Source organism: Anastrepha obliqua, chromosome 3 (assembly GCF_027943255.1).
Source record: "Anastrepha obliqua isolate idAnaObli1 chromosome 3, idAnaObli1_1.0, whole genome shotgun sequence".
In the NCBI taxonomy this organism is placed as follows: Eukaryota; Metazoa; Arthropoda; class Insecta; order Diptera; family Tephritidae; genus Anastrepha; species Anastrepha obliqua.
Genome location: NC_072894.1, coordinates 131,863,232 through 131,890,707, shown reverse-complemented (window position 1 = coordinate 131,890,707; position 27,476 = coordinate 131,863,232). Strand labels below are relative to the sequence as shown.

At 35.2% G+C, this 27,476-nt stretch overlaps 2 non-coding genes across 2 annotated transcripts; both read right to left on the bottom strand.

Moving 5' to 3' along the window:
• Positions 1 to 5,516: 5,516 nt before the first annotated feature.
• On the bottom strand, positions 5,517 to 5,588 carry Trnae-uuc (transfer RNA glutamic acid (anticodon UUC)). Its single transcript has one exon. It is a non-coding gene; the product is annotated as a tRNA-Glu (tRNA).
• A 1,122-nt stretch (positions 5,589 to 6,710) lies between these two features.
• On the bottom strand, positions 6,711 to 6,782 carry Trnae-uuc (transfer RNA glutamic acid (anticodon UUC)). Its single transcript has one exon. It is a non-coding gene; the product is annotated as a tRNA-Glu (tRNA).
• Positions 6,783 to 27,476: the final 20,694 nt, after the last annotated feature.

Sequence of the window (27,476 nt, the reverse complement as noted above, 5' to 3'; positions counted from 1 at the left end):
TGAATGTTAAGTTTGTTTGGACAAAAAAATCCCATGCGAAGAGTGAATGGTTCGAGTATTTATGCTTACATGGCACGTGTGTGTGTGTATGGTATATATTATATTTTTTTTTGTAAAAAACGGAAATTTTTCTAACAAATAGACTTTGACTGTTTGTATGTGTCTTTGAACACGTGAATACCACTTTTGTTTAGTTTGAATTGCGCTGAAAATTTATAAATGAAATTTGGCAACAACATAGAAATTAGCTGAAGTTCACTTATTTTTTATTTACATAACTTGAAAGGTTTCCGAGACGTAGAACGCGTGTTTTGCGCATATAGAGTCAAATTTAATAAATTTTAGGAAAAATTTATATAATAGAGACGCCAGAAAGCGTAAAATATTTCCACAATTCTCATAAATTTATTTAGACTACAGATGACAGTATGGGACAATAATTTCCAGTTGCTCTCTTTTGCTTTACTTTTCCAGTTCAGCAGGTTTTCAGATTATAAAATATTGCTATTTGCAAAAATATGTTTATCCTCCATGCGAAAGCAATAAGCTTAGATTCAATAAATATTTGTGTTTAACTTGGCGACAAGTTAAGGTTTAAGGAATTCCTAAAATCTCTAAAATCTGTCAAAGTTTCGTAGCAGTCACATTTATATTCGCTTGGGAACATAGAAATCCAATATTTTCTTGATAGATGGCTGTAGTGAAAGTATCGAAAAAAAAATTTGAAATTTATGCTCGTTCTCAAACTGATATTTCACAATAAAAAATTGTTTTGCTGTTTATTGTTTGTTACATTCAGTTGAGAGTTACAGGGTGTTAACAATGGAAGTCAGCAAAGAGAAAATTCGGGGCATTTATTTACAGTTTTTCTTTGATATAGGCAAGAATGCAATACAGGTCGCTGGAATTATGGATGGCAGTTATATTGTCGTTACTGTAACAGCTAATTACGTGCAAATTTGGTTTCGTCGATTCCGTTAAGGCATTTTTGATGTTAAAGAAAATGTCGAAAATGTCGATCAAATCACGGAAATAATCGAAGTTGACCGGCATGCCCAGTAGCTTAAGATCGACCATAAGCCAGGTTTGAACCATTTACGTAAAAATAATGGATTTCTTTTTCCCCAAACTTATATTTTGCCGTAGATTTCAGTGGACTGAAAAGTATTCGTTGTAATTTATCTTCCATTTCAGCTGGCAACACTGCAGTATTTAAAAATTTTGTATTTAATCACTTATGACCATTTGCGCTTGTAGTTTTAATATTTATTATTATTTCATCCATGATTAAGTTGGAAAGTATCGAACTCAGACTACCTTCTTACCTTGTACCTGAAGGCAATTTTTGTTTTGTTCGCCTAATAAAAGTTGAGTTGTCTGTGTTTTTAACTTCTACCACCGCAATGATTCGTTCATCTAAATTTCTTTTTCACAGTTCATAAAACACATCGTGTGGCTTCACCCTGTCAAAGACTTGTGTTAGGTCGACGAAACATAGAAATGCTGGTTAGATACATATTTTTATAAAAAATAATGCTTTAAATTACTTCGAAAAAGTTGAATATCAATTCAAAAATTTTATTGCAAATCCGTTTGAGAATTATGAATTTCTTAAAGGTTTGAGATCGAGTGGTGAGTTATTTCAGATATCAACTTGGGAATTCAGCATTTTTCAATGGATTGATATGAATTAAATAATGATAGTAGATATCAATTCAAAAATAAACAAATACTGAAATGTTAAATAAATATTTCATGTTTTTTTAAGAGCTTGAAAACTTAAAATCATAATACAAAACAACAAAACTAAAGGAATTAATTTTTTCTTTTATAATCTGGTAGATTTCAAGTTCATTTTAATTAATTTTCTGGATTTGATATCCGGCGCATGGCCCACAATTTGGCTGCGTTGTTCTGGCGTTAAACGATTCATGATGACTTGCCAAACCTTACTGAATAGAACAAAAATGTCTTAGCCGATATCTTTTTTGAGCTATTTGCTAGGCAAGGTTTACTAATATAAATACATCTTCAACATTTTGTCATCAAAGCCATAGATACTAGGCTAAATAAAAAAAAGAAGAAATTAACCAATTTCACCCACTAAATCAATTTAATTTACCGCACAGTTAAACCTATTAAGAGCTTAAGCAATTTGAGGTGAACGCGACGCGAGGTAAGTGTCTTTCTACTTAAAGTTAAATTCAATATAGGTGTAATTCCGAACGAAAGATAAACAACCAATTTCCAATTCTGCGGCCATTGACTTACATTTATGGATTTCTACTATGCATACAATCATCCACACATACATTCACATACACACACTACTCCACATGCATGCATACGTATAGTTTATTATTAAATATCATTAAACCTCTGCCAGCGTGCCCATAAAACTTATCTCTGCCTTTTCGTCTCTAAACTGCCTTTTTTGTCTTTTCGCTCACATTTTCTTAGCTTTAATGCATTTATTTATTTTTCGATAGTTTGTTGATTCTCTGCCTTTCTGTTAACTTAAGGCAGCTTATGGATTTTTGTTGTTTTTAGTTTATTGCTTTTATGCGTTTGCATAACTTGTTTGCGTGCCCTCGCAGCGTAGCCGTTGGAGTTGACTGCGTGCCGGCTGTGCGTTGCACCCACGGCTATGCGTCCCGCTCGGCTCCCTCATACACACATATATATGTGTGTTTATACTCTAAGAGTAAACATTTATTTGTATGTTTGAATGTGCATATGTACATTTGCAGGTACAGTTGGAAAAAAACAAAAATAAATTGAAAATATGAAAATGTGTCGCATATAAAAAGTTGGGAGACTTCAGCTGTCACTTTTGCTGCAAATATGGCGATCTACAATTTTATATCGCCTTCGGTTTTATGAGACGATTATCCACTCAATTCTTACCCATTGCTTGCCAACGGGCTAATGCTATGAGAAAATTTTTAGTTTTAGCAAATTTGTGTCTTCACTTGCGAAGATGGGGGATCGAACTCATATACCACGAACCAGCCGCCAGTATGCTGTGTATTGGTTTAGTGTTGCGCACTTCTTCATATACAATACCAAAAAAAAAAAAAGTAGAAAATAAAAAAATGAACTCACACATCCATGTAAATATTTTTGTATACTTTCTTTGGCCCACTTTTAAGCTTTGCATTAATTTTCTGGTCATTGCTGTTGTAGTTGTTGCTGCTACATCTTCAACTTTGCTTAAACGCATTGAAGACTATTGAACCTTTTCGCAGCTGCTGTTGTTATTATTATAACTACTTATTTACTTGGCTTTATTAACCGCTAGCAACCAGGGTCGTATGCGTAACATTCGCTACTGTTTTCATTAAGGGAGGGGTCTAGGGTTTGAGCATTTTTTTTAATAAATTTTTGAGACTTTGCTTTAGGGATATGAATAGTGAAAATGTATTTAAACTTTTTGTACATTATAAAGCATCATTTCAACAATATTGTACTAAATTTTTTTAAGAAAATATCGGGAAATAAGCCGGTGAGGTAACTTTTCCGAAAACGCCTTTTCCAAAAGGTGATTTGCGGTGACTATCGTATCTAGTTGTAGAATCACCTGAAATAAAAAAAACAGAATTATTTGGTTAAATTATCACCAAAACCTCCCCCCCACGGGCTCCGATTTTTTTTTTTTCATTTTTACGTTGCCAGCGCGTTTTTGAAGCAAAAAGTGCGATTTTCACTGATTTTTTCGCTGTATAAGTGGAAACCGCCCTTAATGTAAAACAAAAAAGTGAAAAATCTCTCCGTGGGGGGGGAGGTATTTTATATATAGAAGCTGTATACCAAATTTGAAAAGGATCGGTTAAATATTGTTGAAGTTCTAATAGTCACGGACTTTGAAAAAGTGGTTTCGAGAAAAACGCGTTTGAAAAACACGCTCCGCTCGCAGCTGTCGCAGAGGAGTGGGGACAAAAACGTCTATAACTCCAAAAGGTTTACTCCGATTGAGCTGGAATTTTGGGACAATATTTTTGAGATGATTTACTATAAGAAATAGCTATTTCCAAAAAATCGATTTTTTGAAAGTCAAACCCTAGACCCCTCCCTTAAATTTATGTTAAATAAACACGCTGAGACACTACAAGCCTACACACTCAGCAAAGGTGAGAGAGAGTCCCTGCAGGAAAATTTAAACTCGGAAAATTATACAAATACAGCTGTGAGCGGTAAAAGTGTAATTTATTACCGCTGCTGTCATATTCGATAGGAGTGTGCAGCGTTCGCTTAACGACTTTTAAGTAAGCAAAAACATTTTTTTAAGATGAATGAACTTTTCTTTATACATGTTATAATTAAAATTTTAATGAAATTGAAGTGGCGTCCCATAACTAACATTTCTCGTATTCAAACGAACTGCAACACCCCTGTTCTCTACCCATTGTAAATTAGCAACTCATCTAATCCAAAGCTCTAATGCACGCACGAGCGCAATATGTACCGCGTTTTTTATTTATATTCTTATTTGTTTTATTTTATATACTCATTTTGAAAGCAGATGCCGTGACTCTCAACATGAGAAACCAACTACTTGGTAATTGGTGAAGTAGTATAAATTTCGAACCAGAAATTTGCATCACCACCCAAAATTTGCCTACCGGGTGTGTAGTGATTTTGGTATGTATCCGGGTATGTATGAAAAATGTACATTTGTGCTCGTTTTGATGTAATACAGCATTTTGAATTTTATGCTGAAAATTTTGAATTATAAATTTTTCATTTTTAACATGAATTTAATAAGATTTACTAAGTCAAATATTAATATAGTTTTCCGAAATAAGGTTTTTTTATTGACAGAATTTATTACAGCAATTCCCAAATAATTGTTTTGATTGGAATTGTTTTGTTTTTGTTTGCCAGAAATCTGAATTTTAAACAGCTGCATAAGTGTGTATGGAATGAGAGACCATCAATAAGCTCAGATAAAGAAACATATTTTGATAAATTAAGAATTCTGCCTTACCTTTTTGGAAGTGTGAAACTTAATAGAAATCTTAAGCGTAAGTTAAGAATGAGAAAAACATACTTTTGAATGTTGTAAAATATCAATAGAAAATTCTATTTAGGGATAATAAATAAATTGTTAAGTTTAGAGTTATTTGCCATACCAGGAAACGAACCATCGCCTTCTGTGTAAAACCCCGATATCCCAATCACTAGACAATGTGGGACATTCAGGAGTACGCATTTCTAGTATATTTTCTAGCGTTATAATTCTTAGATTATTTTAATTACTTTTCGCTTGTAAACTTACATCAACTCTTGCAAATATTGATATCTTTGGTGTGGATAAAAATTATCTTGTAAGTTGAGAGTAAAAATATTTTTCTTGTGTGTTGCCTTTTAGTATTGTGTACAGTCAGTGAATTAATGTTAATATGCGAAAATATAGACAGTTCTGTTATAAAGTAGATATAAAATATCACAACTAAAATGACAGCCAAAAATAATTATACGAAAATTTTAGAAATTAAAAATGTTAAGGAAAAAATTTCCCATACCGGGAATCGAACCCGGGCCTTCTGGGTGAAAGCCAGATATCCTAGCCACTAGACCATATGGGATACGCCGGTAATAGTAGGCGTGAGTAAATACTAGTGGGCTCGGGTGGACTGTTCTGTTATACCTCGACTTCTATGGCGATTGCAGTTTATGTAGATCATTGTTTATGTCTGATGCATTTATATTTGATGCCTTTGAACTACATAGGATAGCTAGGCAGGTCACGTTTTTTGATAGCGAGTTGTACAGTTCGATGAAAAAAAAGATTTTTTTTCGGTTCAAACATCAGTCAAATTTCTGTTGATGCCGCTTTACCGTAAATTAATTATGTCTGCATAGCATGAGGAAATGTTTACTCCAATCAGATGAAATTTTAAAACTTTTTTTCAATGCAGCAGTGGCTATGGGCGCGATCAAAAACAAATTTTTGATTAAAACTCGGTTTTTTACAAAAAACCTTTTGGGTAATCAATATTCAAAATACTCTATTTTGCCAAATAAATGAATTATTCTGTTTCCGCCTTAAGCTACACTCATAAAGTTCATAAGCTTTTTGTTTTTCGTTTTCGGATTAGTCCAATTTTTTGAGCGGGCAATCTTCTACGCGATTTTTTAAATAAGTCAATATTGTTTTATTATAAAGATGCTTTTCTGGTTTTTATAGTGCTAATATATTTTTTGACGACATTATTTGACATGGAACGTTTTTTACACATTTTGCCTGCACTACAAATCGAAATTATCATAAATTATCCATGTTAGCTGGATTGGCCGTCTTTGTAATAAAAAATGTCATAATGAAAACCAGGCATACATATTTAAATATGCATACATATCTACAAAGTCTAAATAAAGTTATTTATTGCTTTATTGGTTTATTAAATTCACGCATACTGTGTCAAACTAATATAAATAATATTTGTGGAATATTTTGCCAAACTGAAAAGACTTTTTGACACGCTTTTTCGGATTAGCTTAGCAATATGTTTTGAAATGAAAGTAGAAATTATAACATTAAGTTGTCAAAGAAGTTCATACTTAAAGCCTCTACAATTTTGCTACATTAAAGAAAACCGATAGTTAGTTTCATGCTGATGGCTGAAGAGAATTCATTCGCTTAATATTTTAAATATTGCGCTCCAAAAAAAAAAGGGCCAAACTAAGAATATGTTTTAAAATATTGCTTCCCATACCGGGAATCGAACCCGGGCCTTCTGGGTGAAAGCCAGATATCCTAGCCACTAGACCATATGGGAAATGATAAGAAATCGAACTATGTCCCATTGATAAGAAATGTTTTTTAAATATTAATGAGTAAGTTCCATAAAAATTATTGTATGACAATTTTTGTGTATTTATAAAAAAGGTGGAACTAATTTATTGACTCACGAGTTTGCGTGAAATACTCATATTGAATTTACTGTTATGAGTTGCATATGCTTTTTTTACATATTAATGAGTAAGTATGTAAGAACTAAGCTATAGATATGCACAAACGTAAAAAGATAAAAATTAGTCATACTTCCGTTGTTGGAGCAAGCTTATTTCAGAAAAAATCAGATGATGCATCGAAAAACTGTTTTGTGGTTCTTAATATAAAACATTTTCATGCATAGTTCCGAACTTTACAATTTACATACCTTTTAATTTGTCTCAATCAAATAAAATTAATTGCTTCCGTTCACCTAAAATCTTTGCTGGACAAGTTTCGGACGACTGAAGTGCCTACAACTAAGTTTTTTTATAGATTTCGTCATAGCTGTAGATCAAAACCGAATCACTCTTCTGCCGCACCAGATATGCTACCTTGCCCAAAAAGTTCTCGAAACAACCGGTGATGCTCTAAGGCAACTGATTTGAGTTCCATTGTTTTTTGTTTTTTTGTTTGATAGGTTGCCACGCATGTGATTATTTTTTATTTTACCGCAATTGTACAATTTACTCAGTCTTGAAATCTAACTCTTCACGGTTTCCTATTTTTTATCGTTTTAAAATTGGATATAAATTTGCAACAACGAATTTGTATTAAATTTTGTGTTAAAATTGGATTGAATGGTACGAAAACCTTAGAAATGTTGGGAAACTGTTTCGTTAATGATACTCTAAAGAAATGAGCCGATCACGAGTGACATGAGGCGTTGGCTCACCATCGATATCGCACACTGTTGAAAACATCCAGTAAGTGAAAGAAAACGACAGGCAAACCAGACATTAGTGGCGAGTGATTAGAGAGCTTCAAATAAACCAGGTGCAATACATCCATGTCGTTTTCAGTCAATAAATAAAACGCTGCTTATCGTTTTTATGAATTACAATGGTAACGTACACCAAGAACTTTTGCCAACAGACTTTTGTATGGGCGTTTTGAGACGTTTACGTGAATCAATTTCCCAAAACAGAAAGGATTTGTAGCACAGCGCTATCATTTTCCCTTAATTTTTGATCAAGAGTGATACGAATCCAATAGCCGTTGAATTTACCTGATATGGCCCCTGCGATCTTTTTCTCTTTGATCAAGTTAAAAATTCACTGCGGAGAACACGTTTTAACAGCCGAAAGGAAGTAATGGAAAAATCGAAAACGGCTCTGTTGGCTATACTGAAAATAGAGTTCCAGAAATGTTTCGAGAGCTAGATCAAACGCTGGCATAAGTGGCTTGTAGTTGATGGGGAAAACTTTGGAGGCGATAATATCACTTTTGAGGAATAAATTTCTGGTTTGAATTTTCTAAATAAATTTCGGGAACTTTTTGATCAAAGCGGTATGTGCTTATACACGTATTTTATTTTCCCCTACAAGAGTTTTGCTTTGTTCAAAAAAGTAAACGATGGCAAAATATTTATCACAGCTTTTTCAGTATAAATGTAGGTTATGGTTTTCCTTTAGCTTTCTTAAATAGCTGGTTGAAGCCATCAAGCAGACTTCCAATTTTTACTGGCACAAACAACGTGAGCTGCATTCAAAGTTTTTTTCAGATCTTAAAAGAAATTACTGAAAAAATTACCTCCCACCCTTTTTTATCTTTCTCCGCAGTGTATAAATTTGTATTTTCTGTAGCCAACATCAGTGCCATAGCAACGTGCGTGGCTTCCCTTGTTGATGTTGCTTTTGTTACTCGTTCGCGTATCAATCAGTGTTATCAGTTTCGTGATGTTCACTCGCATTCGCATTAACATTTTTATTTTCATTTCGCTACACCGTTCATTGTCATAACATTTGATGATTTTTATTAGTTTTAGGTGCAATTTTGATTGCCGAGCCAAGCAACATCTACCGATAATTTGTAATATTCGCCAGCATCCAGGCGGCAACAGCAAAAGCAGCACAAGTGCCATGTGCAACACATTTTTAGGTACAGTGTATTATTGTATTTAGTAGTGAAACATTGTTGCTGTTGTTATTGTTGAGCGGCAATGTTGCGTGGGCTTTATTGTTGTTGTAACATAGACGCTTTGCCACTGTTGTACATTTGTATGTATGAATGTGCATGACTTTACATCCGATTTCCTGTCTCGCACATACACAGGCATACAGCAGACGCATAGTAGTGCCCCATCCCAGTAGAATTTAGGCCCATCATCTGAGTATGCCGGAGCGATTTCTGTACAAAGTTTTGGCTACTATAGCCACTTCTCTTTAATCAATTTATTATTTTTCATGTCAAATTTACGCAGAGGGAAATGAAGTTGAGGATAAATTGGCTAACTGCCGATCAGCGGTTCCCTCTCAGGGACCCAATAATCGAAATGAGTAGTCATGAATTCCAGGATAGCTGGTTGTGCGTTGGGTTTGGGACCCGCCACTTAAAAATCCCCCCAATGAATACTTTAAAAAAGCCATGTTGTGATAGATGGAAGACACGCTTCTAGTGTATTAGATGTACGTACGATCCGAGGACCCAACAATGACTCGGATCACTACCTTGTTGCAGCCAAACTGCGCACACGCCTCTGTGCAGCAAACAACATGCATCTACCTACGCAAAGAATGTTCGACAACGAAAAGCTGCAATCACAACAGACAGCTAGAAGATTCGCCACTCGACTCTCACTCCTGCTCTCAGAGAGTACTGCCCAACAAACCGGCATCCACGAACAATGGAGCAACATTTCTCGTTCTCTACGTACCGCCGCCGAAGAAGAAATCGGATTCCGGCGAGCCCGAAAAAACAATTGGTACGACGAGGAATGTCATGCTGCCGCAGAAAGAAAGGATGCCGCCTATAGAGCCACGCTGCGATCGGGCGCAACGCGAGCCATTTGGGATCGCTACAGAGAGCTGAAAAAGGAAGAGAGACGTATTATCCGAAAGAAGAAATGAGAGGCCGAAATACGTGAGAGCGAAGAGTTTGAGATGCTGGCCAACAGGAACAACGCCCGAAAATTCTACCAGAAAGTTCAGCGGCTTACAGAAGGTTTCAAGACCGGGGCGTTTTCCTGTAAGAACAAAGACGGCGAACTAGTGACTGACGTACAGAGCAATCTTAAATTATGGAGGGAACACTTCTCGAACCTATTAAACAGTGACTGCTGCGCATGTCACCGAGAAAGTGAAGATCCCGATACCCCAATCGTTGACGACGGAATTGTCGTTCCGCTACCCGATCATGACGAGGTGAGAATAGCGATAATGCGGCTAAAGAACAACAAAGCCGCGGGCGCCGACGGACTACCGGGTGAGCTATTCAAACATGGCGGCGAGGAGCTGGTAAAGTGCATGCATCAGCTCCTATGCAGAATATGGTCGGATGAAAGCATGCTTGCCGATTGGAATTTAAGTGTGCTCTGCCCAATCCATAAGAAGGGCGATCCTGCAATTTGTGCCAATTACCGCGGGATTAGTCTTCTAAATATCGCCTATAAGGTTCTAGCGAGCGTATTGTGTGAAAGGCTGAAGCCCACCGTCAACCAACTGATTGGACCTTATCAGTGTGGCTTCAGACCTGGAAAGTCTACCATCGACCAAATATTCACAATACGCCAAATCTTGGAAAAGACCCATGAAAGGAGAATCGACACACACCATCTTTTCGTCGACTTCAAAGCTGCATTCGACAGTACGGAAAGGAGTTACCTGTATGCCACGATGTCTGAATTTGGTATCCCCGCAAAACTAATACGGCTATGTAAGATGACGTTGCTCAACACCAGCAGCGCCGTCAGAATTGGGAAGGACCTCTCCGAGCCGTTTGATACCAAACGAGGTTTCAGACAGGGTGACTCGCTGTCGTGTGACTTCTTTAACCTGATGTTGGAGAGCATCGTACGAGCCGCAGAACTTAATCGCTCAGGCACAATTTTTTATAAGAGCGTACAATTGCTGGCGTATGCCGATGATATTGACATCATCGGCCTTAACAACCGCGCTGTTAGTTCTGCCTTCTCCAAACTGGATAAAGATGCAAAGCGAATGGGTCTGGTGGTGAACGAGGACAAAACGAAGTACCTCCTGTCTTCAAACAAACAGTCGACGCACTTGCGTATCGGCACCCACGTCACTGTAGACAGTTATAATTTCGAGGTTGTAAAAGACTTCGTCTATTTAGGAACCAGCATTAACACCGATAACAATGTCAGCCTTGAAATCCAATGTAGAATCTCTCTTGCCAACAAGTGCTACTTTGGACTAAGTAGGCAATTGAGTAGTAAAGTCCTCTCTCGACGAACAAAACTAACACTCTACAAGACTCTCATCATGCCCGTCCTAACGTATGGCGCAGAAGCTTGGACGATGACAACATCCGATGAAGCAACGCTTGGAGTGTTCGAGAGAAAGATTCTGCGTAAGATATTTGGACCTTTGCACGTTGGCAACAGCGAATATCGCAGACGATGGAACGATGAGCTGTATGAGCCTTACGACGACATAGACATAGCGCAGCGAATAAAGATCCAGCGGCTACGTTGGCTGGGTCATGTCGTCCGAATGGATACAAACGCTCCGGCTTTGAAAGTATTCGATGCGGTACAGCTGGTGGTAGCAGAGGAAGAGGGCGGCCTCCACTGCGTTGGAAAGATCAGGTGGAGAAGGACTTGGCTTCACTTGGTGTGTCCAACTGGCGCCAGTTAGCACGAGAAAGAAACGACTGGCGCGCTTTGTTAAACTCGGCCAAAATCGCGTAAGCGGTTTTAGCGCCAATTAAAAAGAAGAAGAAGTCATGAATGGAATGAGCGATTATGAATGTAATCTACATAAAGAGCAATGATCCGGTCTAGAACGCTGCAGAACTGCAAAGTGTTTTGTGACAAGCCCGAACAGAAAACTGTCGAACTTTCTTCTAAAACTTGGAAGAAAAGACGTTTGCCGGTATAATTACAGGACCAAGCCCGTGCGGTCCGCATATGAGAACCATTGGAATTATTGAGGACCCATTTTCCTGTCTTGCTTAGAGGAGGTGGATAGCACTAATCATTTTCTCTGTGAATTTCTTGACTTTGAGCAAGCTTATGAATTTTGGGTTGTGAAATGCGATGCCATGAAAATGAGTAATATTCGTACTCTAAAACTGGAGAATATTTTTAGATTTTCCAAAGGATGTGGAAATTCTCATAGGATTAGCTATCTATGTCTCCGTCTCTATTATATCGCATCTCTTTCTTTTTGTTACTTCTCTCCCATCCTCCTTGACTATCTACACTTTTACTTTCCAGATCTTTAAATACAATGGACTTTTTAGCCTGAGTGTGTGCTTCTTGGCTCGCCCTTCAAATTTCAAACCACTTTAATTATAAATGATTGAATAACTTGAAGTATAGTCTTGAAGTATAGAATTAACTACTTGAAGTATAGTCACCGGAGATCCTTCTAAAGCATGGTTCAAAGAAGAGAGAATGTTGCGCACATTGCGCTACTGCTGCTCGGCTTTCAGTAAATTTGACAGAATAGCTATCGAGTAGCTATCAGGCGGCCGCCGTAGCCGAATGGGCTCGTGCGTGATTACCATTCGGAATTCACAGAGAGAACGTTGGTTCGAATCTCGGTGAAACACCAAAATTAAGAAAAACATTTTTTCTAATAGCGATCGTCCCTCGGCAGGCAATGGCATAAAAATATTTGCCGTTCGGAGTCGGCCTGAAACTGTATGTCCCTCCATTTGTGGAACAACATCAAGACGCCCACCACAAATAGGAGGAGGAGCTTGGCCAAACACCCAAAAAGAGTGTGAGTGGCAATTATATATATATATATATATATATATAGCTATCGAAATTGCATAACTTATTTTATATTTAACAACTTTTTTTGTTGAACCACTTTTATATAATATAATTTTGCCTCTTTCCTTTGCTTTCATACTTAATGCCCTCAATTGGAAATTACTAAATTGTTTTATAAAATAAGCCTTACGCTATAGAGAATATTTTATTGCAGAGTTTAATTATTAATTAATTTTGAGCTGTGACAGAAAATATTTTTATTGTCACACATTTGTTATTTAAATTAATTATTATTGAAATATAAGATGGAATATTTATAAATACCTAAATAAAACATTATTGCTACTCTTGAAGGACAATGTTTCAAAGTGAGTAGCCAATGAAATTAAAATTGAAAAACGTTTTGTTTTATCTGTTAATAAATATTGAACCTGATGTTTTATCAAATTTATTTTTTTTATTATTATTTATTCTTACATAATATTTAATTTGCAAATAATTCTCACAGTTTTAGACAAGCTCTTGCTCTTGCTATCGATGTCTGCAATAGATTTCGAAGCAAATATCTTGAACTCCACTTTCTTCGGCTCTGTCTTCAGTATTTGCCTTTACAACACATTTTGCTTGTAGGTAAATTTCAGTTTTATCAGAAATTGAAATTTCTAAAATTGTTCAACTAAAAACAGCTTCTCCCGCTTACCTGCTTTGTGTCCCTAGAACGAGTAGTAATGCAGTACAAAATCAAGAGCATATCAGCTATTGCTTCTAAATCATGTCCAGATGGAACACTCTTGCATTTCTTGTTTGCGAAATCCCCCATCTGGGTTTATTAGGGTGCTGGAAACATCTGTCGTCGAGCGCTCAAACGTTGTTGGCTTCCGAATCATAAAAACTTGCAATAAAAATTATTATTGCAATGCTGACAATTGTGCCGCTGATAGAGAGTACAACCGTTGTGGGGCCGGTTGAGAGGGGCTGGCTGTGCCATAGTGTGCGCCAATATTGCGCTACTGTTTATTATTTTTGCTCTACTGTAATAATGGAGCCGCCGCCACTGTCTTTCTTTCTGCTGCTGCTGCTGCTGCTGCTTTGATGTTTGCTGCCATTAAATGTTGCAGCTGCTTTTCTCAACTATGGCTATGGCCACTGTTACCTCTATTGCTCTGTGTGCGTCCAGCTGATGCTGCTTCGCTAGCGCGTAGTTGGGCACATTTTTCCTCAAAAATATTTTATTCAATTTCCTTGCTGATATTTTCTGCTTGACTATCTATTTATACGACAGCTTTCGTTTTGCCTTTCAGCGCATCTGCAGGATTTTCTTCCCTGCCATTTTTTAATACTTTTTCTCTCTGCGCTGTTCAGCCATAAATGGCACACATAAAATTTTATAAGCTCATCAATAAAAACAGTTGTTCCACTTTGAAATGCGTTTGTGAGCTGACTGTTTCGATTTTTTGAGCTTCGTTTTGTTGAGCTGCTTCTTTTTTGTGACGTATGATTCAGTTAACTTTAATGTTGCAATTGAGTTTTGTGGTTGTGAGTTAGAGAAGAGTTATTTTATTGACAATTTTACTTTCAAACTTTTTTCCTACTGAATTTAAAATCGATATTTATTTAATTTATGAAAATCATTTCGCTTTATTTTTTGGTTTGTATTGAGTTTAATGCGAAAGACCATTCAAAATGCATAACTGCATATTTCTGGAATCGAGTGAATGCAATAAAAATATATTGCACTAAAATTGTATCAGCATCGAAAAGTTCACTGAGACGTGAATCAGTTTGAGATAACTGTAAAAGCAAATCTGGAAAGTCTTGTACTTAGTTTTCTGCTTTCGCATAATCAGCAAGCGCTGTGGTAGTATTAGTATTGCTATGCATGTAGTGAATTTGAAAGAGGGCTTCATTCATGCGATTATTCACAATTCTTTGCAAAATTAAAGTGAATATTCGCACGTGACTCCACGTTGTGGGTACTTGTCAGTGGAATTATTCACTTTATTTAAGAAAACTTATATTATTATTTTTAAATGTTTTTGAGTTTTGGTTTTCAGCATTAATCTGAATTTGTCTGACAAATTGCATTACTTTCCAAGGATGTTCTATATAAGTCTATAGAAAAGGTCATATTAGAAAAAAATTACTTTAGGTTAATAGTTTTTAATTTTTAACTAATCTCCTTTCCATAATCTTTACCCTTTTCCAAGTGCATCTCCAACTTTTCTAAGCCTTTAAAAAGCTATAATTTCATAAGTTCTTCAAAATAGTTATCTATTTGAGCAAAGATTTCTTCTTTCGACGCGATTAGACAAAAGGCATTGCTTTTACAAAAAATAAAAAAAATATGAGCTTGCAAAAAAAAAATGAGGAAGAAAAGTAGTCAAAACTTGTAAAAAATATTATTATTTGCTAAAGCTTCAGCCGGTGGCGTAAAGTGCCGAAACATAGGTGTTCCACTGGGATCGACTTGCAACTTCCAACTTTATCTGTGGCCATGTGCGCGAATCGTCAACAGTTGTGATTTCCTTTAATAGGCTTCGCCTCGCCTATTCTTTTTGGTTGTTGTCTACTTCGAGCGCATTGCGGGCGCCAGTACAATGACATTCTGCTTATGTTAGCAAGAGGTTTACGGATTGTGTGAACAATTCATTTCCATTTCGTTCGCGAATCTCAGTGTCAGTTGGTCTCTAACCACTTCGAGTAAGGAGCTCGTCATGCGATATCCAATTATAAGCCCACCAGATACGCAGAATAGTTCTACGGCAGCAAATTCTCTTTGTGGTTATGTGCTATCATTTTTCGTAGGCTACCGGCGCATAATATTTTGGATTGAATGTGTTTTTTGTCTGCTAACTCTCTGCAAAGGAATTTTCAAATTCAAATTTGGAGTAAGAACTTAACTTGAGATCATGTTTTCAAGCAGTCATCGCTTAGTTTTCAAAAAGAAACGTAACTCAACTTATGCTTATCAAAATTTAAAATAATCGGTTAATTTTTTTTCTAGAAAAAATTCATAGCATCGTTGGAGAAAAATATTTTGAAAAACCAACTAGAATTTTTAGCCATATCAAAAATGCACTTTATTACAACAAAATTCAATGAGGTATAAAACTGCGTACTCAAAATTTTTCTTAAAATTCTGATTAAAAAGTCTTGATACAATTTTTTTACCTTGTATAAAGTGTGAAACTTCAAAAAAAAAAATGAAAAATGTAAAGGGTCTTTCGAATGTGACGCCGATATGTCAGTAGTGAATAACTTCTATACAGTATCTTTTTTGTTTAATCTTTAACATTTCGGAAATAATATTGGCATGTGACTAATTTCACTTAAAGTCCTTTTAGATATTTTTTCTTATTTGTTTAAGTTACTTTTTTTGTTTTTGTTTTTTTTTTTTTTGCTTTGAAGTGGGTGTTTGGTGACAAAATTATTTGTTTACATTGTAGTGCTCTGAAGAAGAAGAAAAAAACCGAATAATAAAATGAAGATAAGAATTCTTACAAGAACAAGTACGTAAATATGTATGCAGCTGACTCTGTTTATGCCGGTGTCTTGCTCCACCTTGCTTTGTTTTTATTATCTCTTGTTGGCGGCTTATAAAAAGCGGGCGCTCGCTTTACAAAATACTTCGCAGTGACTTTAGGCATCATTTCTAGCTTAATGCTTATGGTAAAAACACTGTTATGCAAATAAATTGCGTAACAAATTTTGTATGAGCAAATACTTTCAAGTACCGCAAATAAAATTTGGTGCTGGAGGACGCGAAATTATTCCAGAGCAGCCCAAATGCTTCGTATGAAGTATTTTCTTTCTGTTTTTGTTTTTGCTTAAAACTTCAATGTACTTAAGTTGGTTTTTATTTGTAAATGTCATTGTTGCTTTTTGTTTTAACTTCAAATATGTTGACACTTTTAACATTATTGCGATATGTTGACAGCGATTGTTGAGAAAAGTGTCGAGGAAATTAAGTTAAAACGGCACTTAGCCATTACAAATATGCAAACAAAGAAGTGCCAACAGATACTAGAGTAAGCAGTGTATACAAATAAAGACATGAACACATGCACACATGCACACATACGCATATACATACAAACATATTGGCATAAATATGTGTTTTAAGTTTTTATCTTAGAATGAAAACGCACCCACGTTCATACACGCGTACTTGGATGTTTGCTTTCGGAAGAGGAAGTACTTTTGTATGCTCATAACCAATACATATGCATATATACTTGTACACATACAAATACACGCATGTGCAATATTTACACTTATTTGTCTTCACTTATAACTTTAAGCAAAAATGTAAATATAAATATTTCTCTTGCCTAGATGTATGCGTGTATGTATTTATTTAGCACAGGCATGCGAATACTTGTTTCATTTTCGCTTTTCTGCAAGCATTTTTAACTCCACATACTATACGCTCATATGTTTTAATATCAAAGTACGCAGCACTTTCACAAATACATTTCATAAACACATACATACGTACATTTTCTGGGAAATTCTTTAACAGCCCGCCTGCTTTCATATTTCCATTTTTCCATCCATTCTGGTTGCCTTGGCGCTCACAGCTCAGCTGCAAATCATAAAAGTTTATTTCGAAATAACATGGCAAAGAGGTTCCCGGAAGCAAGGACTGCGAATTTTTAACAAAAAAGTTATAAAAATATAACAAAAAATCCAACTTTGCAAACCAACAAAAAAATATAATAAAAAAATAAAAAAAAATATATTTGTGAGAGATAAAAGAAGTCGGAAGGCAAGTCAGAACTAATTTTTCCAGAAAAGCGTATTTGGCATTAAGGGGTGCAATTTTTATGGAAATCACTTTGCCATTGTTAATATTATTTACTCGCATGCCATTGTACGTAGATAGAAAATAAATAAATTGCACTTAAATTCTCAGCGATGTCACAGCAAATGAAAATATTTTAAATATTACATGGAATCGTTTGACTAATTTTGCTTAAACTTTTGTTTTTTGCTTTTGGTCGCAGATTAAACTTTTCATTAATGCAAGACTCATACAAAGTAAGCAAATTATTTTGTCATTATTTACATATTTCTACTTTGTTATTTTGACTTTTCTTTGGCCTTAAAATTTTTTGTCTTTTTATGTTTTATTGATTAAGTAGAAAAAAATATTAAATTACAATTTGTGCTCGTTTTGATGTTTGAATTTGCTTGTTTTATTAGTGTTTTGGTTCATTACGGCATTATTTTCGTTATATATATGTATAGATATATATACTTGTGTATATATAATTGGCGCATACACCCGTTTTGGGTGTTTCGCCAAGCTCCTCCTCCTATTTGTGGTGTGCGGCTTGATGTTTTTCCACAAATGGAGGGACCTACTGTTTTAAGCCGACTCCGAACGGCAGATATTTTTTATGAGGAGCTTTTTCAAGGCAGAAATACACTCGGAGGTTTGTCATTGCCTGCCGAGGGGTGACCGCTATTAGAAAAAACGTTTCCTTCATTTTGGTCTTTCAGCGAGATTTGAACCTACGTTCTCTCTGGATTCTGAAAAGTAGTCACGCACCAACCCATTCGTTAACGGCGGCCGCTGTAATATCCAGTTAAAGTTCCTCGACCGCCAATAATTGAGTTAAAAGCTTTGAACCTTCGGGAGATTTTAATAAAGCTATTTATTATAAGCCTAGACACATCAGGTTTTTCAGGACGCAGTGCTAAGCCTCTTCGTAAAAATATAAAATTATATACTGAATATTTTTGTGAGAAGTTTTTTTATGGTTCATGCACTACTTCAAGTGGAACCAGAATTGTGCCTATTGGAAAAAACCAATCAGAGATCTATGTAAAGTAAATATTCTTCTATTACTTCCCGGACTAAGCAAAAGTATTCTAAAATACTGATTTAGGAATAACGGCTCACAAATTAACTTTAATTTGTGCAGATAAAATCCACTTGGCAGGATGTTGCAGCAAAAACTTTTTTAGGTGTTATTAGATGAAGGCGAAAAATACTCTTAAATGCTCCCATAAATGAGCATTGACGGATTCACGATCAATAAACCAAAGGCTTCCTCAAAAAGGTAAATTTTTGAAGTTTACGAAAGAACTCCCTGAAAACCTCAAAATTAAAATTGCTTTCGGATCCGTATTTCGGAACGCTCTCTGTTTTCTTAGATGTTAAGAACGAGTTTTAGAGAATCGCATGCAAGTGTTGATGAAGGTTTATCTTTTTTTACTTTTCCGTGGACTTACAAATTATTTCTACAGAGCTTTGTCTGAGGAGACCCATAGTGAAATTTTATGACAAATAATTCTCTAGAACATGTTAACCCTCAAACGATCTTTAAAATGCCATTTTATTAGGACTATCTAACAAAGGGGCCAAAAACGAACCTTTCGTGAGAGAAATAATAGGTCAAAATGTTCTACAAAATCATTCCTTGTAATATTTACTATATGCCTCTTAACAATATATTTCTCTCCGATATGTTTTTTAATTATTATTTTTTTTTTTTCTAAAAACGCTTAGCAAAAAATTGCAAATTTAAAATGGCCATAGCAAAAAATTTTACCGAATGGTGCAAAGCGATTTTAAGGTTTTGCTAGGGGTCTAGCTCTTTCATCCAGAGTTGGAATCAACCAATTGTTGCACTCACTGTTTTTTTTTGTGGATTTATTGACAGTTACACATTGGATTTTGGGAAAATTGCGCTCGTATTTACATCGCGAAGGAGCTTCAAATACACCGCACGACGGCTTACGCAACTCGCATAACCCAATCGTACTACGTTTCTCGCCTGCCAGTAACATCCAATGTATAATTGTTCGTATCTACATTAAAAAATCCTTCGCGTGCTTGTATCAGTAACAGCAACCCACTTAGGAGTTTTCGTTAGTAGGCAGGCATAGATTGCAACAGCCTTTGTGCATGTTAATTATTATAATTTCCATCGTGTACGAGCATGCTTTGGTATAAATATTTTATGAAACCTAAAATTCAACTTCAAATTGGGGAAACTTTGTAAAACAAATGATTGTAATTGCGCTAGTGTGCGTGCGTGTGCGAGTTCAAGAGGTTAATGAAAGCACAAAAGCCACTTACAGCATCGCTCACTTTCGCGTTCTCCCCCTCTCTCTCTCTTCGCTCTCACCACTTCCACTAAGTACTTTCACGAAAATTGCGTCGTTTGTATGCCGAGTGAATTTTTCATCGCTTAAGCGCCACTTGCCAAAGCTACTAATATGCCAATTCAACTGGAGCAGGCATACTTGTGTTTGCGTAAATGAGTATATACATATGCAAGTACACATACATACATGTGTGTGTATGAATATGCGTATTTGTGGATTTTGAATTCCACCCAAATGCTACCCTTATGCTTCGTCATTTTGATGCGCAAAAACCACATTTGTGCACATTTCACATGCCAACTTCATTTAGATTTCATAATTTTATTGTTCACTGAAAAACAGGAATAAATAATAAACACAAAAGCACAGAAAATGAATGAAGTAAATAAAGAAAATGTGTATTTTAATACTTGGAAGGGCATATGTATTTATGCTTATATTTAATTTGACATGCGGGTGCCAGAGTTACAAGCGAAAAGTATTGTAAATGAAATAATAAAAAAAGCTCATTTGAAAGACACTTCAACCACGCTGAAAGTAAGCCCCATGACTAATGAATTCTGTCAATTCAAATCGAAAATTTTTCGGCGCAGAATTTACAATTCATATGAAATTAAATGGTATTTAAAAATATTTCCACCGCTGCTAGACTCACCTTGGATCTGAGAAAACCATTTTCTTAAAATTCTTTCGAAGTAATAATTTTTCGGGTGTATAAAGTGCTACAACACTTCTTAACGGTATTGGAAGAATTCTTATTTTATTATTATTATTCTACAACTTTTTTAGCAGATGAGCGATTCCAAGTGATCCAAGTATTTTGAACTTTTCTGAAAACTTGTTTATTTGTAGCCTTCAGCAGAAAGATAGAAAAGCTTTTCGCTGCAACTATTTGAATACTCGTAGAACTCGAAAAGTTAGTGCAATCTCACTATGAAACTTTCAAGGATTACTGGGCTTAGTTTCAGCTTTTGATGAAAGAAAAGAAGGAATTTGTAGGCGATATTTTTCGCAATGCCAAAAGAAAGTGCTAAAAAAAAAATTATGTTAACAAATTATGTTAATAATTTTTTTTTTCTAAAAATTTTGAAAAAAAAATTTTTAAATAAATTAAATTTTTAAATTTTTCAAAAAAAAAAAACTTTCTTCTGAAAAAATTCTTTCCGACAAATTTTGAAGAAAAATATAAAATAAAAAAAAATACTTAATTGTCAATAGCTTAAATTTTTCAAAAAAAAATTTCTTCTGAAAAAATTCCTTCCCAAAAATTTTGAAGAAAAATATATATAAAATTTTTTTGGGCAAAAGTTTTAAAAAATATTAAATTTTCTATAGCATGACAATAAAACAAAAACATTAATTTCCTCCCAACAATTTTTTAAGACGTATGCATATTTTGTCCTAAAAAATTAAAATAAAAATCATATAAATGTTATACGGGAATTCGGATTTTAGAATTCAGAAAAAAAATTTTGCCAAAAATTAAAAAAATTAATATTTTTTCTAAAAAATTTTGAAGAAAAAAATAAAAATTACTTTAACATTAAATTAAAAACAAAAATTAATTTTGTTCCAAAAAAAATATTTTAAGAAGTATAGTATGCTTAATAAAAATGTTGAAATTAATCGGAGATATTTGGCTTTAAAAAATTGCGTACCATTGTATAGGGTGGGCCATGTAAAATTTGCGTTTTGAATCGGATATAAAAAAAAAACGAATCAATATTTTTTCAAACTTTTTTTTTTATTTTGAAGATTGAACATTGTCACTTATGAATGAAAAATAATATGGTTCAAATGACTGCCATGACTGGCTTTACAGTAGGGCATTCGATCAAACCAATTTTTAAGCACATTTTCGATTGTTTGGGCTCCAATTTCATGAATGGCAACTTCGATTTCGTGTTTAAAGCATCAATCGTCTCTGGATGGTTCGCATAGCATTTGTCCTTAACGGCTCCCCACAAAAAATAGTCCAACGGGCTTAAATCACAGCTCTGAGGCGGCCAATTGATATCGGAATTTCGGCTGATTATTCGGTTTTCAAAAACGGTAGCCAAAAGTTCGAGTGTAACTTTGGCAGTGTGACAAGTTACATCGTCCTGTTGAAACCAAATGTCGTCCATGTCATCCTCTTCAATTTTTGAAAACAACTCGTTGAGCATGTCACGGTAACGCTCGCCATTTACTGTAACCGCGGCTCCTCGCTCATTTTCGTAAAAAAAACGGCCCGATGATGCCGCCAGACCAAAAACGCACCAAACAGTTACTCGTTGTGGATGCATTTGCTTCTCTACAGTAACGTGAGGATTTTCTGCCATCGATGTGAAAATCAGAAAAGAAGAAGAAGACTCACCACTTTGGAAATAGGATTTCCATATTTCCCAATTTTGTTCAAGCGTATAGCGTCCCATTTCGTAAATGTCAAACCTTTAAGTAAATTATGAACACATTTGACATGTCGTTTGTGTTACCATTCTCAAAAAAATAGGTGGTTCAAAAAGCAAACGCTATATGGCCCACCCTGTACATTGAATAATTGTCAAAATTATTAAATTTATTTTGAAAACTTTTTCAGTTTGTTACTAATTATACCAAAGTCTACACATAAACTTGTTTTTAGAAAAATAGAAGACCATGTCCAAAATATTTGAATCAGATGAGATGGAATACTCGTAGCTCAGATAGCTAATGGTTCGAAAATTTACATAATGAACTCTAGCCCTAGACAAAAAAGGCCTGTGGAACACTCACAGGCCACTTTGCTTGAAATAAACATTTCATTACAATGCGACACTCTAGCCTTAGTTTATGCCGGTTCTGCTGTGATGAAGAGGAGTCCATGGAACTCGTAATCACTTACTGTGAAGCATTAGGATAGAGTAGTTGGCTCGTACGTACCTAGAGGATGAAGACTTACAAATGCTCCCCCTTAAGGAGCTGGTTCGATTCCTCGCATTACTAAATAATTAAAATTAAGCACAGGGACGCACTATAGATCAATCTGGTCGCAATACATAAAGGTTTTAGCATAACCCGTACAACCAATACCATTACATAATTAAGGTTTTGCATTCATTTCTTTAAAGACTAAGTAAAGTTTCCTGTAGAAAAAAATCGAATTTTCGATACGATATTATATTAGGCCTTATATTATATTTAGATTCGACTTCAGATTTTTTTGTAAAAAACATATGGCATATCTCTAACGTATTGTTACCTTATTTTGAGGTATCCAGCTTTAACTTAATATTTTAAATTAAATTTAGTTTGATTATTATAATAATATTTTTGTATTTTTTATAGTTTTAATAGTTATACTTACTCAAATTTTTTAAATTCACGTTTTGGATAACGGCGTCTCTTTAAGAAGCAAGCATAGCGAAGATTTTCAGCCTTCATTTAAAATCAGTATAACAGTCTGAAAGCCCTAATATGTAGCTGGCATATTAACATAAGCATATGTACGGGAATATGTGTTTTGAAAGCGTATAGCAAAAGCTAATTCATTTAACTTCTGCTGGTGCAACACTGCGTATGAGCAACCTTTGCTTGCATGCGTAATTACCAGCAGTGGTTTTATATGGTTCATTACCTGCACAACTAATACAGAATTTGATTTCCTTTTATGCATCTTCGGTGATTTCGATTATTTATTACTATGGTGAAATGTAACCAATTTAATTGTCCGGTTTTTTTTCATTTTTTTAATAAAAAAAATACGAAATAACTGAAATAATATTATGATTCTAGTACGGGCGACAACCATTGACGTTCTAAACAACATGTTGAATTTTCAGACGATTCGGTTGAATAGCGTTTTGTTTTTTTTTTGACAACACCAGGCCTAAAAAAGTCGTTTCGAGATAAATTAGTTTAAAATTTGAGGTGCAGAAGCGCGCGGACCGCTCTCTACCTAGTTAATGGGCTGTGGAAGCTGTAATATTGGGAATATCTGCATGAAAATTTCACAGTATATTCTTAAGGTACCACACTTTCGAAGTATTGAAAAAACAAAAAAATCGACTTTATGAAATTTCTAGACCCCCGGGTCCCCTTAATATCTAAAACTTATTAAATTAAAAATAAACTACATTATTCAGCAGGGGCATTTTAGTAATCCTATTTTAAAGTGCAATGTGTATTTAGTAGCTTTGAGCTTAAGGGTTAGTTTGTTCCATAGGCGGACAGTATGGGTACATTTCAAGAACTGTGAATTTCAATACAGAGATCTAACGAAGTTTGACTTTCAAAACTTACCTTTTACTACCACCTCACAACGCTTTTCTTATTTTTTGACTATCAGTTTGATCGACTGGCAATCTACAACTTATGTGCAAAGTTGCTGGTGCCGACGATTTTTATATTTCTTCACATACCGAGTTTTCTCCGCAGCGAATGGCCGCATAGAAATTATTGTTGACATTGTTGTACGACCCTCATATCCTACAAAATTCTATACAAGCAAAGATTAATATTGATCAGCTGCGTTTTAGCAGTTCATATTTTAAAGACAAATACGAAACAGAAGCAGGGAATAAAAGCGCAAACACACTCACAAATGCAAACACTTGCACGCCAGCTTTACACACACTTATCAAGATAGACAGTTTACTCTTTTAGCCACTAAAGTCCAACAATTTTGTACGCCACATTATATTGAGCAGATTTAGTTTTCTTTGCAGTTTATATCCAAGTGACTTGCAACTTGCAATATAGTCTGCTTGTATAAGTGTACATGCACATATGTGTGTGTGTGTGTGTTTGTGCTTTTGTGCAATTCAAAAGTTTTTCCTTCACATTTCACAATTTTTATTTCACTTTATTTTATTTCCGCATACATCGTACTACTTTTTCGTGTAGCTGCTTCTTTGCTATTGTTGTATTAGTTGTTGTAGTACTAAGACGATAAAGTGCTTAAAGTTCTATGGGAGCTTGAAACGGAGACGTGCACCCCCATTGCAGCCACAAGCTCCACTCAATAAATCTAACATTTTATGGTTGAAACTGCTTGTTTCCATTTGTTTGCCACATGGCCATGGAAATATGGTGATGGAGAAGCCACCGCCACCGCTACTGCCACTATCGCTAATGCTACCAATACCACCACCCCTGCTATCAGTTGCCTAGCCAGCGGCAGTGCTACATATAAGCCGCTGTTCCTTTCACTATTCCTTGCTTGTTTGTGTATTTGTAATTTGTAAGTTGGTAGTCAGCAGATGTTGTTGGTTGTACTACATGTACATATAGTTTGTGCTGTTGTTGTTATTGGTGCTGCGAAAGTTTATCTGTACTCAGCTATTGTCTCAGCTTCTATTGTTGTTGTTGTTGCTTTTGCTGCTGGTACTGCTACTGCTACTGCTACTGTTTTTGAGTACTTGAAAATGCGTAAACTTTTCAATTTGACCAAAAGGCAGCGAAACTACTCAACAAACAGTTCTACGAAGTGAACCGAACCAAAGTGAGTCGAAGTGAATTTGTGCAAAGAGCTCAAAGAAAAATGTTAAGTATACGCTGTGGTGTTTGCTACCAGCAAAGTGAACTTAAATCCATTACACCTTGAGAAATGATGAGGGTAGTGGAAAATTTGAATGAATACTATATTTTTATAATGACGAAATGAATTTTAATGAAATAAAATGATATGAAACGAAAACGAATTATATGAGATGATCTGATGTGACGAGAAATTAAATGAAAGGGAACGAGATAAAATGTAATTAATGCCAATGGGCTAAAGTTAAATGTAAATCACACTTTTATGTATATATATATATTTTTATAAGCTGTATATATATATATATATATATATATAGCGCGTACATCCGTTTTGTATGTTTGGCCAAGCTACTCCTCCTACTGTCAGCTCATTGAATATCATTTCTTGGCATAATAATTTTATACTCCTTTAAAATATATTTTACTCGTAAGCAGCAAATCAAATGCTTCATTTTGATGGCTACCTTAGTAGAAAATGCACTATAGATGAGTTTCTGGCAAAATTTGCCTGCTTCTGCTGTGTGAACCAAGCTCTGTCAGATATCCGTTAATAAGTTCGGAGAATATCGCGGTTTGAAATATACCTCATTAAATTATCTTTAGACTAAAGTTTACTCAGTTTGATATCAAATTTATGAATATTTTGCGTTACTAAAAATTTATAATTACTACTAATATGCCCCTGTCGTCTTTAAAGTGTACTTCGAATTGTGTACCGTTACGTGTAACAACAACTAGCAACGTAGTAAATATAGAAATAAACACAGTCAAATGCACGCATAAGAATATGAACTCACCCATACACGCAGACATTTGCTTTAGTTCACTCGGCCGCACAAAAACAAGGAAGCAATTTAATAGTCAACAAAGTCAAAAGTTTTCAAATTTCAGATTTTCACTTCACTTAAGCGTTTGCCATTCATTTTTCATAGACATAGGCGATGAGTTTTGGAAAATTTTATAAAACTACTCACTAACATATTTATGTATGTATATACTACGATTCTGTTTCGACACACGCATTACGAACTCATTACCACACGCCCATACCGCTCGCCTTTCCGGTGCGCTAACTTAATGGTACTTAAGCTTGCTTTTTTGCACTTTTGCCTATCTGTAGCCATGACTGTCTCAGCTGCTGCCAGTGCACCATCTCCTCGAGAATCGCATAAAGCGCGCACTGCGGAGCGAGTGTATTGAGCAATCGCATCCAAAACAAATAAGAAATCAAGCAACAACAAAAACAACAGTAAAATCAGCGAACAAGTTCAGGGTAGCACAGTTATAACAGTAACAAGTAGAGTAAACAGAAAAAGCATAAGTTTAGCGAAAAGTGTAGTAGGACATTAAGCGAGCACAACAAAGGTTGGCAGGGGTAAAATAAAATCTGGACTTTGTTGATGATGCCGCCGCCTTATTGTTTGCGTCATTAAAACTGTTTACAGTTCGGAACTTGAATACATCTTCAGCGAGAAAAGAGAAGGAGGAGGAGTGGAATAATTGCAGGCTAACTTAGTGGAGCTGAGCGTGGCTGAGAAGGAGTAAAGCAGGGATTCGGAAAAGTAAAAACAAATAACTTTTCATGCTTTTTTGTTTCTTTAACGCGCAACGAAAAAGTGCAAGGCAACTATTTATTTAGCAAAAACAACTTTTTCGCTACGCTTAAGCAACAAAATCCATTTTCTTGCGCGGTGCTGGTGCGGGAAGGTTGCATAGACAGCGGATGCTCATCGATTTTAATGCGTTTCCTTTCGATTATTGTGTGCAATTTCCGACTGCAACTTTCGTTTTTTGTTTCATCGTCCAAATGGGAAATATGTTAATGATGCCATTTTGAAAGTGGATTTCCACGCAAATGTTGCCGATAATTGAGCGGGATTAGCGAGAAAAGGATGTTTTCATTCCATTGAATGGCATTTAACTTAATGATATTTTTTAAATTTATAATGTATTTGATGTGAATATATTATCAACTCTAATAGCGGGTTGCATGGGATTAATATGATAATTAGTTCAATAAAATAATTTGAAAATATATTGGCTGGGAGTGGTAATTTTCTGTGTGTTTTTGGTATTCGAAATCAATCGAAATGATCAAAGTTGATCAACAGAAAGCTCCACGTGTTCCATCTAGGTAATTTCAGACTATATATATATAATCAGATGTTAACCCAA